Raw genomic sequence first — 12881 nt, 5'->3', positions numbered from 1 at the left:
CTGCAGAAGTCCTTTTCCTAGCCCTCCACATGACTCCTGCTGGCAAGTCTTGTCTGCCTCATGGAGATGGAGGCTCCAGCCAACAGGGAGCCCTGGGCAGTTCACAGACCTCATGTAGCTGTGCTTTAGCCATGCATCAACCTTGACCATGATCTGGGCTCATGTGCCCCATTGGTGGGGATTTGGATGGATGGGATCAGTAGTCACACATGGGATTCTCACCCCTGCCTTGTTCCCACAGGCTCTAGGGTGCTGCCCATTGCCATGAGGATGTCTAGAGCATGTCCCGCGGCTTCCTTGGGTACTGGAGTGCTCTGGCCACATTGACACGCAGGGACATTTGCCTCTTTCTTCCCATTCATGCCTGCCCCATCTCCGAGTCTGAGGTGGAAGCTGTGAGGGCAGGGCCTGGGACTCAGTTTGCCAGCTTACTCTGCCAGCCTCCTTCAGCAATAGTTCCCAGTGTCCTGCCCTTGGGGTTTTCGGGGGTGGGAGAGCCAGAAGCTGGAAGCTGGCAGAGCCCGAGGAGATCTCTGTGGAAAGGCAATGCTAGTTCTCTGGCTTAGCACAGGTTGGGGTCTCCCACATTCTCCTCAGAGCCCAGCTCTTTTTAGGGGCTTCCTCTGCTGCCTTTCTGCTGCTGAGGTCTCAGAGGTCCCACTGGGATCCTCTCAGCAGTCCCCACTTTTCTTTGATCCTGGGCCACTCTGCCCTGATTTATACCCTTCCCTGTTCTGCTTGACCACCAAGTGTCCAGCAGAATGCAGATCTAGTTCTGTAAGGAATCTCATGGAAGTCCTTTGACAGCCGGAGGGAGGGGATGACACCCCACCCACCCATCTGTCCTGATGGGGAGACTCTCAGAACACAGGCAGTCTCCCTTCCCTCATTTCTGCACTGAATATTTTAAAGCCAGGTGTGTGTTTGTGTGTGTGTGTGTGTGTGTGTGTGTGTGTGTGTGTGTGTGCCCAGCAGGACAGAAGGATGTATGGGGCAGGGCATAGAAGTTGCATGTGCTTTCTTCCGTGAGTTCTGAGATGTTAAATGACCATCACTGAGTGACCCAGTCAAGAAGGGAGGGGCCTGGCTCAGAACCTGGATCGGCTGGCCCAGGCCATGCGCAGGGAAAGAAGAACTGAATGTTGCTCTACACTGGAGTCAACAGAAGGGGGCTGCGTACCCCAAGGACAAACAGCCTCTGGAAGTTACTTTTAGTGCGGCTTCCAGCAGATTCTGCAGGATGCCGAATTCAGAAGAGACAGATCGGAAATCCTGAAGGACTGAGGGTTTGGAACCATGTGTATTGAGGAAAAGTCCAGGGCATAAAGTGTGGCTTGCTCAAGGACAGCTGCTCGCACCATCTGCACCAGAGTTTGGGGCCCAGCCTGCTGGGGTTCCAGGGGCTCCCGTCTTTCACAAAGAGGATGTACTCGGAGGCTGGGAAGACCCACAGTGGAAGGAAGGAAGCAGCTCCATGGTGGTGGGGCCTTTATTCTCAAAGCAGAGGCAGGGTATGATTGTTTAAGTCAATGGGTGATTTAAATACTGAGGGTCCAGTGGCGGCGGCAATCCTCTGTGGGTGCTGGGGCTGGGCTTCGGATCTGCAGCTCCTGCTGGAGGGAAGAAGAGCAAGAAGGGATAGGAGGGCACTCAGTGTCGTGTGCTGTGTCCCCTCCTCTCTTCTCCCCTTTCCTCCCTTTCCTCCCCTCCCCTTCCCTTCCCTCATGCTTCAAGCTAGGGAGGGCAGGCAGGCAGAGGGCAGTCCTCTGTTACCTCTCCTGGCCTGACTCCAAAGGCTAAGACCAGAGGGAGGGTGGACTCGCATCCTCTTTTCCCCAGGTACCCTCGGGACTCGCCACTTCTCATAACTGCTGTGCATGCAGGATAGAAAGCGCATTATTAGGCATTTATGGATCTCCATAAGGGCTGAGCCATACCTGTCTTGTTCATGAACAAGCTCCATAGGTGTGAACCCCGCTGAGTCAAGCTGCAGATTCTCTCTACTTCCTCTAGGGGGGGTACTGTTAAGTAGGAGGATGCCTGGCTCCTTTGTCTGGGGTCTAGGGAGATGGTGTCCATCCTGGTGGAAGCCCAGGGGCCTGCAGTCCACCCTCCCAGCCTCTCTGCTTAGAGTCTATGGCGTGCATGCATGTGTGTGTGTGTATTCTGGATTCTGGGAGCCACAGGATAGAGTTTTCAGTTCATCTATAACCTAGTTCCCTACCTGCAACCTACACCCTGACAGCCACCCTGTCCCCATGTCACTGCAACAGAATGCGGGAGCCACATGTAGAGTTCATGGGACTGAACTGTCTCAGTGGTGGATGGTGGCAACAGATGGAGGTGTCATCTCTGTGGACCCATCCTTGTCCCCTGGGAAAATGTGTAAGAAGCTGGACCTCTTAGTGAAGCTGACTAGCATGCATTCTGTGTGCACATGCATGTATACACATGTGCATATACATGCATGCTTGAGTGTATGCTCACATGTGCATGTACATGTATGTGGATGGGTAGTCACATATGTGCACATGTACATAAATACACACATGTACACCCATAGACTATGTCTTTGTATACATGTATGTCTATTAATTGTGCATGTAATTACATGTGTATATGTGTGTGGGTGCATGTATACATGTATGTAGTTGTGCACACATATGTATCCTGCAGTGTTCTTCTCTGAAGCTGGGCTGTCCCTGTGCCTCTCAGGGGGTTGGGCAAGAACATTTGTCCTGAGCGCTTCACAGTTGGCCTCCCCTGGGCTGGGCACACAGGTATCTCACCCCTCTAAATTTCCCAGCTGCTTCCTGGCCCTGGACTGAGGCCTGCCTCACTGCTGCTGAGCAGGCAGAGTGAGGGCCTTGCCTTATGTGGTTATCTTTCTAGAGCTGGGGCCCCAGGTGCTCAACACTCTTCTTTTGCTGTCTGCAGTGCCAAAAGGCCTTCACCAAGGTTGTGGGAAATAGAAGCAATTTTCAGCCCTGCCAGGGACCAGGCCCAGGGAGCAGAGCTGTGAGCAGAATACCAGCAGCTCTTTGGAGGCTGCAGTGGAGGCTCTGGGGGTGGGGTGGAGTCCGGGAGGAAGTCGGGGTGGGGAGCTGCAGTGTTGTCTGCTCATGGGATGTTCTGGGCCCACAGATCTTCCCGAAGCAAGGACCCTTGAATGCCTGCTGCCGTTTGGACCTTCTCTGTACCCTTCCTGCCCATGTTATAAGGGCTTTGTCCAACACTCTTGGGAGGTGGTGGTGGATTTTAGTTATGGACGGTGTGTCCTCAAGAGGGTCATGGATTGTTGGATCTGTTCCTCCTTCCTATTTCTCATCCTGACTGTGATGTTTCACATCCTATGATGTGAACCATCTCTCCTCTGCTGTATGCCCCTGCCATGCTGTGTCGGGCTGTTTTGTGACGGTCTCCAAACAACTGAAAGCTTCGAGACTGTGCACTAAAAAACCTTTCATCTCTTTAAGTTGACTGTCTCAGGTGTTTTCTTACAGTAACAGAGCACTATTGGACATAATACTGTCGCAACACCTGGACCCACAGCCTGGTCACGGTGACAGCTAAAGTCAGGTGACACAATCTGAGGGTAATCTGACCTTTGCACGAGCTGTGCTCTGCTTTCCAGGTGTTGAGCAGGTGACAAAACCGAGGCCACCTGTTTAGTTCTCTGCTGCAGCCCACACTCTTGGAGCACTGGAGGCTCAGCACATTCGAGTGGAGTAAACGCCCCACAGGGAGGTCTCTCTTCTAACAGCTGCTGTACATGCCTTAGCTATTCAGTAGATGTGACTGGAATGTCTGAGCGAGTGTTCTAGGGATGCCTTCAGAGCTGAGGGGCCCACGGAGATTTCTGCTCCTTCTGATTTGCCCTCCTCCCCGACTTCACAGTTCTGGCTGCTTCTGGATGCCTTTCTTCAAGCTGCCCCCTGCCCAGCTCTTCTGGTTTGCTCCTAGTGTGCTCAGCTCCCAGATTTAAGATTGAGATTTGGCCAGCGAGCTATGGTGTCTGAGGCAGTCAGAGACAGTGCCACCCATTCACACAGCCAACCTCGGATGGACTTCTGTCCCATGTAGTACAACTTGGCTCACACTGTAGGACACGGCTTCCTCTGTGTGAGGGTCAACCCTTCCCTGTCTCACTGCTCTCCTGGACCACCTCCTGCCCTGTGTCTCACACTTTGTCTTGGTCACTGTTCTCTTGCTCTAAAGACACACCATGACCACGGCAACTCTTATAGAAGAAATCATTTAACTGGGGGCTTGCTTACAGTTTCAGAAGCTGAGGCCATTTTCATCATGGCAGGAAGCAGTCAGGCATGGGACTGAGCCAATACAATAGCCAATAGCTGAGAGCATTACATCCCAACAGACAGAAATACAGAGAGAGGACACACACACACAGACAGTCAGAGAGACAGACACACACATACACACACACAGAGACAGTCAAAGAGACAGACACACACATACACACACACACAGAGACAGTCAAAGAGACAGACACACACACACACACACACACAGAAAGAGAGAGATAGAGAGAGACAGAGTGACAGAGTCGGAGAAAGATTAGGCCTGGTGTGGGCTTTTAAACCCTTAAAGCCCAACCCCTGCTGACACTCATTCTCCAGTAAGGCCACTCCTCCTAATCCTCCCCAAACTGTTCCACTAACTGTTGACTGAGTATTCAAATATATGCGTCTACGGCGGCCATTCTCATTTAAACCACGGCATATTCTCTCCTGTCCCAGGGACTTTTGCACATGATACACTCAGTCTGGAAACCATTTTTCTTTCCTATTCAAGTTTAAAAACTCTGTGTAATGCCAGCTCAGGCATCCACCTTCCAGGAAGGCTTTCTGACATTCCTGCCGCACAGCTCTAGTGGTGTCCGGCCTTTCCTTTCCTTTCCACCTTCTCTGGGATCGAAGCCAGGTCCTCATGTTTGCTGAGGTAGCACTGTGTCACTGAGGCAGTCAGCTCAGTGCCTCGCTCGTCTGTGAGAGGCTCTTGAAGCTCATCATACAGTCTCCCTTCGCACGGGCCACTCTCCAACTTTTAAAAAAGATTTATTTTTATTTTATGTGTGGCGTGTTTGTTTGCCTATAATATGTGCAGTGTGTGTGTGTGTGTGTGTGTGTGTGTGTGTGTGTGTGTGTGTGTATGTGTGCGTGCTGTGCTCATGTAGACCAGAAGAGAGAATTAGATCCTCTAAAACTGGAGTTATAGACAGTTGTAAGCTGCCATGTGGTTACAGAGAACTGAACCTGGGTCCACCTATCCATCCATCCATTTATCTACCTGTCCTTCCATCCATCCACCCACCCATCATCCGTCCATCATCCATCCATCATTCATTCATTTATCCATCCTCCCATCATCCATCCATTCATCCATCCATCACCCATCCATCCATCTATCCATGCATCCATCATTCATCCATCACCCATCCATCCATCATTCATCTTTATTCCACCTGTCAATCTATATTTCCATCCACCCACTCACCCATGGCTTAACTCCAAGTACTAGCATTTACCTTTGGGGGTCAGCACTTTGTCCGTGTCTCCAGAATGGCTCCTGTGTCAGCAGTTAGTGTGGGCAGAGGGTGTGGTGAATGTCGACTAATGCGATGACCTAATTAACCTCCATTCTCAAGGTCACTGTGAGGTCATTGTGTGGCCAGGTCAGAAGAGAGGAGTACACAGGGCTTCCCGTGGCAGCTGTGCTGTGGTGGTGGCTACTCTCTCCTCTGCCTGCTGCAGAGTGGATGACCACAGCATCCTTCCCAGAGGCCTGAGAGAAGCCACCACCTTTGGGAGCCCCCAGGGGACTTGGCTGAGGGTAGAAAACTTAGCTCTGGAGGATGGAGGGACAAGAGGTACTTGAAATGAAGTGTCCCCCACACAAGCGTTTAATTATTCTATCACAGGACAGTAACTGGGCATTAAGATTTTAATAATTATTAATAGAGTATTCAGCAATGAATTACCATGAACAATTAAAATTAATTACAGTTCTCAGAGTTAATTAAATTATTTCCTCACTAGGACAAGTGGCTAAGCACACATAAAAATTAAAGGCCTGTACCTCAAGGCTGCAGGAACCCTGTGCCATGGGTGAGTGAGGCAGGGTGCGCTTCTCTTTCTGGCCAGAGGAGGCGCTCAGTGAACAGGCTGGAGGCCTGACTGTGGCAGACCTGGTGGGCCAACCTCAGGTTGGCACTCCCCACCCCACTTTCTTACTGTTCATCTCTTCCCCATGGGCCAGGCTGCCCCTGGAACTAGGAACAGGAGAAGAGTTTATGGTCCAAGAGACCTAGCACTGTACGTATTTATGAGAGCCAGCTGGGCTGACTGGCTGTGCGTGTGTGCCTGTTTGTGTGTATGTGTGTTTGCATGTATCAGGGCACTTGAGTGTGTGTGATTGTGTGTGATGTGTGTGTGGTATGTGTGTGCGGTATGTGTATATGATGTGCATGTGTGTGAGTGAATGGTGTGTGTGTGTGTGTACATGCGCATGCGTGCATGTGTACATGTGTGTGTGTGTGTGTGTACAGTGTGCATGTGTGAGTGGATTGTGTGATGTGTGCGTGTGGGTGCAGTATGTGTGCATGATGTGTATGTGTGTGAGTGAATGGTGTATGTGTGTGTGTGTGCAGAGGGCATGTGTATGTGAGTGGTATATGTATGGTGTGTGTTGTGTGCATGTGTGTGTATGTATGTGATGTGTTCATTCATGTGTGTGTGTAGTATGCACGTATGAGTGATTGTGTGTGATGTGTATGTGGTATGAGTGTGCAGTATGTGTGTATGATGTGTATGTGCGAGAGTGAATGGTGTGTGTGTGCAATGTGCATGTGTGTGTGTGCATGTGTGTGTGTGCAGTATGCATGTGTGTGCATGTGTATGTATGCAGTGTACATGTGTATGTGTGCAGTGTGCATGTGTGTGTGTTCAGTGTGCATGTGTGTGTGCTGCACATGTCCATGTCTTACTCCCTTGACACAGGGTCTCCCCTGAACCCGGAACGAGGCTGTCAGACGTCCCTCTTCAGCGGCTCAGGAAGTTTTCTTCTGGAGCTCTCTGGGTCCCTTCCTTCCTGAAGGGCAGTGACTGGGGAGCTACAGGGGCAGCCCAAGGCCTTCAGAAACACATGACTGAATTGCTGGGCAGCAGTCATGACTGTCATCGCCTTGTAGGCTGCTCGGTGGCTGTGAGTGCCTGGGCGAGGGATAGGCACACCTCAGCTCCATCAGGGCTGGAGAAACTTTGCAGACCCTCCTCAGCCTTACACACAGGTAGGAAGGGATGTGGGGAAGGGCATTCTGGGATGTGGGGAGGGGCATTCTGGGATATGGGGAGGGGCATTCTGGGATGTGGGGAAGGACATTCTGGGATATGAGGGAACAGTGTGTGCAAAGGCTCAAAGGCTTGCCTTAGATGACTACAGTTGCCCGTTGTCCCAACACCCTTAACTGAACGGTCATGAGGTGGGAATGGCTTTGGCCTGGGAAAGTGTGGCAGTCACTCACCATAATGGCATTATGTCCTATGTAGACCCCTCCTGCTATGGTTCATATGCCTGCAATCTTAGTACTCTGGAAGCAGAGGCAGAAGGATCAAGAGTTCAAGGTCATAATGGGTTCAGAGCTAGCCTGGGCTACATGAGCTCAAGGAAAGCAATGACAAGAAACCGAATGGATTGTCTCTTCTAAAACTAGCTTTGGCAAAGCCCTGAGACTTGCTCCTCACTTGAATCAGGGGTCTCTGAGGGAGCCAGATGCTGTGCTAGATCACCCTGTGGAAGAACTGTGGGAGAAACTGAGGCCTGCTGGCAGCATCAGTGGGGCTCTGAGGTCTCCTGCCAAAGGCCACACGAGTGAGCCATCTTAGAAGCTGCTCTTTCAGCTCTAAGCCAGCCTGGAAACAGCTATGGCTGGGACATAGTCACTCGGACAGGCTGTTCTCTGTGTCCTAACTCACACCTCAGCGAGGCAGGCGGGATTTCTGGTTTTAAGCTAGCGCCGTGACCGGGTCATTTGTCACGTAGCACTTGATGACAGAGACAAGCCTTTGCTGAGCCGGTTGTGGGGAAAGAGAGTCCTGGTGGGTGCCTTGACCTTGGAGCTGAAGGTCAAGCTGGTGGTTTGGAAAGGCAGAGCCCCAGGAGAGTGTGGGGGCTGAGGAGAAGCTCAATTACCAACCGCTTGTTCCTTTACTGCATCGGAGGCTCGGGGCCAAGGGCAGTTCCACAATAACTCACTGAGTCCTCCCTACAGGTCGTACTATCATTATGCTAATTTCAAAGATAAGAAAATTGAGAAGGACAGAAAACCCGGCTCCATCTCACACTGCTAACAGGTCAGGTGCAGTGGAGCAGTTGCCCGAGATCTCTGGAGGGAGATGCGAGGTCTGCAGCGTCCTGGACGCCCAGTAGGCACAGGAAGAGAGAAGAAGAGGTAGGTGGAGAGCCAGGTGCCTGGGTGAGCACAGGGAGGGGAGGAGTCATTGTTGCTGTGAGCCCAGGGTGGAAGGTGGCTCCCCTGAGCTGGGAGAGCCACTTTTGGGGCACTTTGGTATCTGTCCCCCTGTCTTTAATTGATTCCGCTGCTGTGGTCCCATGCCTTGAAGCTGTTCTGTCTCACGGCACAGAATGGATGGCTGTGGTCAAGTGGGTAGTGCCCCCACCCCCATTACAGTCCTACCTTGTGATGTCTAGTCTCCAAGTATGGAGTGCACACGGTTTGGCCCACAGCGGTGCCCCAGGGAGGTCAGCAGATAGTCTTGAGCCTGAGGTACAGCCTAGAGAGGGGAGCATGCCCAAAGAACTGAGATAGACCCGACGAATCAAGCCTGAGATAGACTTGGTGCTGTCCTCTGACCAACAGCTCCCTGCCCCTCCTCTCACCCGGTGACCCCAGGTCTAGCCAACTGTTAGATGAGTATTTACCAGGATCATGGCACATAACCAAGGCTGAGAGGTCACAGGTATCCTGGCGAGGGCTCTTTGCATCCCCCCCACTAAGTTGTATTTGTCTCCTCTGCCTTTAACCACTTCTGTCACTCTGGGTTCAGACCTGGCTGACACTGTTCCATTTCATGTAAGGATCCCAGAATAAAGTTATTAGCTTGTTTCATTATTTCTGTAATAGAACACTGGGCAAGAGCAGCTAAAGGGAGGAAGAGTTTATTCAGGCTCACAGTCTGAGGGCGGCACAGTTCATCCTGGCAGGGATATGAGGCAGAGGCGGCCGGTTACAAGGCGGTCTCACGTGCTTAGCTCACTTCCTCCTTTCTGTCAATCCCTGGACCCCAGCCTAGGGAATAGCGCCGCCCACATTCCGGGCAGAACTTACTATCTCTGTTAACTTCATGTAGAAACTCCCTCTCAGACATGCCCAGAGGCTTGTTTCTATGGTGATTCTAAAATCCTGCCAGCTGACAAGATTAACCATCATAACAGATGTCTAGGCCAGGTGGGCGCATCCTCACCACTGCTGGCAGAGACAAGCCTGCCCACCCACCCATGTGTCACAACTGGGCCTGGAGAGCCTTCAGATACTATCTCGAAGGGAGGAAACCCCTGCAACAGAGCCTCAGGAGACATTTGACAGTGGTGGAGACCCACCACCACCATAAAGAGCCACCCTGTCCCGAGCCCCATGGTGTGCCAGGCTGGGAAGCTCTCTGAGGAGGCCCAGTGCCTCTGTTCCAGGTCTTGGAGATCCACAAGGCTCTTTGTGGATATGACTTCCCAAACATGTCTCCAGGCTTGGTCTCCTCTTGTTTATACCTTAGACTTGGGAAGAGAAGCCACCCGGGAGGGGTTGGGTGGGGGTCCTGTCCTCAGCAGGGATCCTGGGTGTCCTGTAGGTGGGACACCAGGAGGTTCTGTAGATGGTGTCTAGGGCACTCCCACCCCCACAGGCTCTTTGTATTATTTTCTCGCTCGGGGTCTTTGGATCTAGTCAGCATGAACGTTCCCACCATGTACTCGGGAGTGTCAAGTGTTGTGACTTCATTTTGCTACCCGGGAGTTTGAATTTCTGTCTCCAGCTCCCTTTCCGCCCGAGGGCAGGAAATGTAATCTCACACAATTCCAGCAGAGCTCAGTCATGTCAGCATAAGCTCAGTCCAGGCGGACTTGGAGTTCCCTCCCTTCAGCTGTGGGGGTGGGCAAGTCCAAGAAAGCCCCACACCTGCAGAGAGTGCACCTACCTGTCAACCTCAGCCTGTGTCCCATGAGCCTCTGCAGATGGACAGAAGCCCAGCCAGCTCCTCCCTAAGGTGCCACATGCCTCTCTGGTCTCCTGGAGTTAGGGTGTGCTTTGTGTCTGTCTCTCAGGAATAAGACTAGAGGAGGGTTCCTCCCTCACCTCTCCATTCCCTCCTCCCCCACCTCTACAGTCCCTCCTTCCCTTGGTCCTTCTCTCCTGCACCACCTTTTCTCTATTCTTCTTCCTCCATACCCTCCTACCCTACCTCTTCCTTCCTCTCCAGCCTTTATCTCCGTCATTTTCCTCCTCCTCCCCTTCTTCCTCTTCCTCTTCCCCTTCCTCCTCTTTCTCCTCCATTTCTTCTCCCTTCTTCCTTGCTCATCTTCTTTCTCTTCTTTCCTACCCCTTTCATCTTTCTCCTCCCCTTCCAGCTCCTTCTATCCCCTCTCTGCTTCCTCTCTTCCCTCCCCTCTTTGTTCTCCGGTCTTTCCCTTTCCACTCTTCTCCTTCCCTCTAGTTGCTCCCATTCTTTTTACCCTCCTCCCCTCCCTCCTCCCTTCCCCCTAGTCTCCTCTTACCTTTGCCCCACGTCCTCTGCTTCCTCCTTTTCTCCTCTCTTCCCCCTCCTCTCTCTCCTCCTTCCTCCTTTTCATCTTCTTTTCCTCTCTCCTTTCACCTTTCCCCCCCCTCCCCCCCCCCAGTTCTGTTAGAATCCAGCCAATCTCTCACTCTGGTGTAGAAGCCCAGACTTTGACCCCAATTCCCAAGGGGCAGCATTGCTCAAGCTGTGTTTGCAGACAGCATCAGATCCCTCTGCTGGCTTCAGACTTCAAGGGTGAACTTTGCAGGCCAGAGCTCCAGCCTTTGCCTCATACCCAAGAACTCTGCCTCTGCCAACACACCCTCCACATCTAGGGGTTCTGAAGAAGCCCTGCCCGGGCTGGCCTGGTGACTTGACCAGACAGGCACCAGCTTTTTCCCAGGAGGGATAAACGAGGCTCAGAGAGAAGGGGGCGTTTGTGAAGACTGTTCAGAGCGCAGAGCAATGGAAGGCAGCCAGCACCCCGAGGTGCTGGGGAAGGGAGGACGAACACCTCGGTGGCTATATGCAGGGAGAATCTGATTGACAGGAGTTAGTGCCAGCTGCAGGGGTAAAGGCTCCCTGTCCCCACACTGCCCCTTCCCTCAGATAGCCACATCTATAGATAGATACTCAAAGACACATGATGGAGAGACATGGGGACTGCCACACGCTGGCAGCTTCCCCCTCCTGCCCGGTGCCCGCTGCACTCTCCTCTCCACTGTGAGTGTTTCAGGCCAACAAGACCGATGTGAGTTTTTTCTGCTAATGGCTCTCTAGCTTCTGTAGCTGGGTGCTCTGCGTATTCAGCCTGACCCCCTTTGATGCATGCCTCTAGGATTTCAAGGTTTCTGTTCTCACAACGCCTCCACAGCCTCTGCAGCGTGAAGGTCCCTGGGTAATGGTACCTTTCCATCCGAGGATCGATTCATGAAGCAGGGCTGTGGGTCAGGGGTCACAAACGACTTGTGTTTTCATAAATACCAGAAGCGGGGTTGGAATCTAAATATGTCTGACTCCAAAGCCCCAGAAAGACCAGATAGATGACGGTGACGGGACCCTGGCCTCTGCCCATCCACAGTGGACATCTTCTAGGTAGGGAGGGCAGGGTGTCACAGATGGGAATCCCAAGTCACTGGTGACGGAGACCTGGGGTGAGCCTGACATGGGAGGTCACAGTGCACAAAGAGTGAAGACTCCAGGCATTTTTGAGGATGGAGCAGATATAGGAAACCTCTCTACTCTGTCCGAGGCCTGGGGCAAATCTTGCAATAGGAGAGGTCAGCTGAGCTGTCCCTCTGTCCCCCTTTCCCTTCTCTCCTGGTTGCTTCTGTAGTCAGGAAGAGAGTGGATCTTGAAGGGTGCCTATTAAGGCCATGATGGATTTACTCTTTGCCAGGAGGGGACAGAGCCATGGGAGGAGACTGGGGAAACAGTGCAGGGTCATATACCTGGAGGAGAAAGGACCCTTGCTGATAGACCGAGGTACAGCAAGGAAGGCACAGCACAGGAGCAGAAGAGAGTTCTAGTCTGATGGAAGAGGCACAAGGACCTGCCAGTCTGAGGGAGGAGGCGGTTTCAGCCTCAACCCCAAGGAACTTGGAGTCTGAAGTGACTGTCACTTGGCATTTCTGGTCCTTGAGACCTCCAGGTCTTGTGGGGAAGAGAAGGATAAAGTCGTGCTTGAAACACTAAGAGTGGCCACGACACCCAGGAGTGACCTGAAGTGACAGGCATCGTGGCACAATGGAAAACCTCACCCGCAGTCACAGGGGTTAGAATCCCTGTCCAGCAAGCTGTGCGACCTTGGCTGCGTTTCTTTGCTTCTCTGAGCCCAGTTACTAAGTACAGGTTTTATAGTTTGAGGAATGGTACACCCCCTCCCTAGACTAATTGAACTTGGGTAGGTCTGAAGCCAGATGATTCCTGCAGGAGAGCCTGAGCCTGGATCTCATCTTGGAGTCTCTTCCCAGATACCCTGGGGGTGGCCTCGGTCACCACAGGCCTCACATACTCTTCTTATATCTGTCCTGGAGAGCAGAGCCAAACTGTCTGGGAGGGAGTCGGGGATTG

General features: G+C 52.3%; 1 long non-coding RNA gene across 9 annotated transcripts; it reads right to left on the bottom strand.

Annotated features, from left to right (window-relative positions):
- Window positions 1-1473: 1473 nt before the first annotated feature.
- Gm13021 lies at window positions 1474-10852 on the bottom strand. 9 transcript variants are annotated; one of them, XR_003955154.1, is made up of 7 exons: window positions 10807-10848; window positions 10230-10364; window positions 9805-9878; window positions 8717-8813; window positions 5549-7609; window positions 1774-1868; window positions 1474-1613 (listed from the first exon to the last, which is right to left on the bottom strand). It is a non-coding gene; the product is annotated as a predicted gene 13021 (long non-coding RNA). The 9 variants fall into 9 exon arrangements; XR_003955155.1 differs by having other exon boundaries at window positions 10230-10321; window positions 10807-10846; XR_003955157.1 differs by lacking the exons at window positions 9805-9878; window positions 10230-10364 and having other exon boundaries at window positions 5549-7232; window positions 7544-7609; window positions 10807-10852.
- Window positions 10853-12881: the final 2029 nt, after the last annotated feature.

Source organism: Mus musculus, chromosome 4 (assembly GCF_000001635.26).
Source record: "Mus musculus strain C57BL/6J chromosome 4, GRCm38.p6 C57BL/6J".
Lineage (NCBI taxonomy): Eukaryota > Metazoa > Chordata > Mammalia > Rodentia > Muridae > Mus > Mus musculus.
The sequence above is the reverse complement of the archived record's forward strand: the minus strand, read 5'-3'. Positions and strand labels throughout refer to the sequence as shown.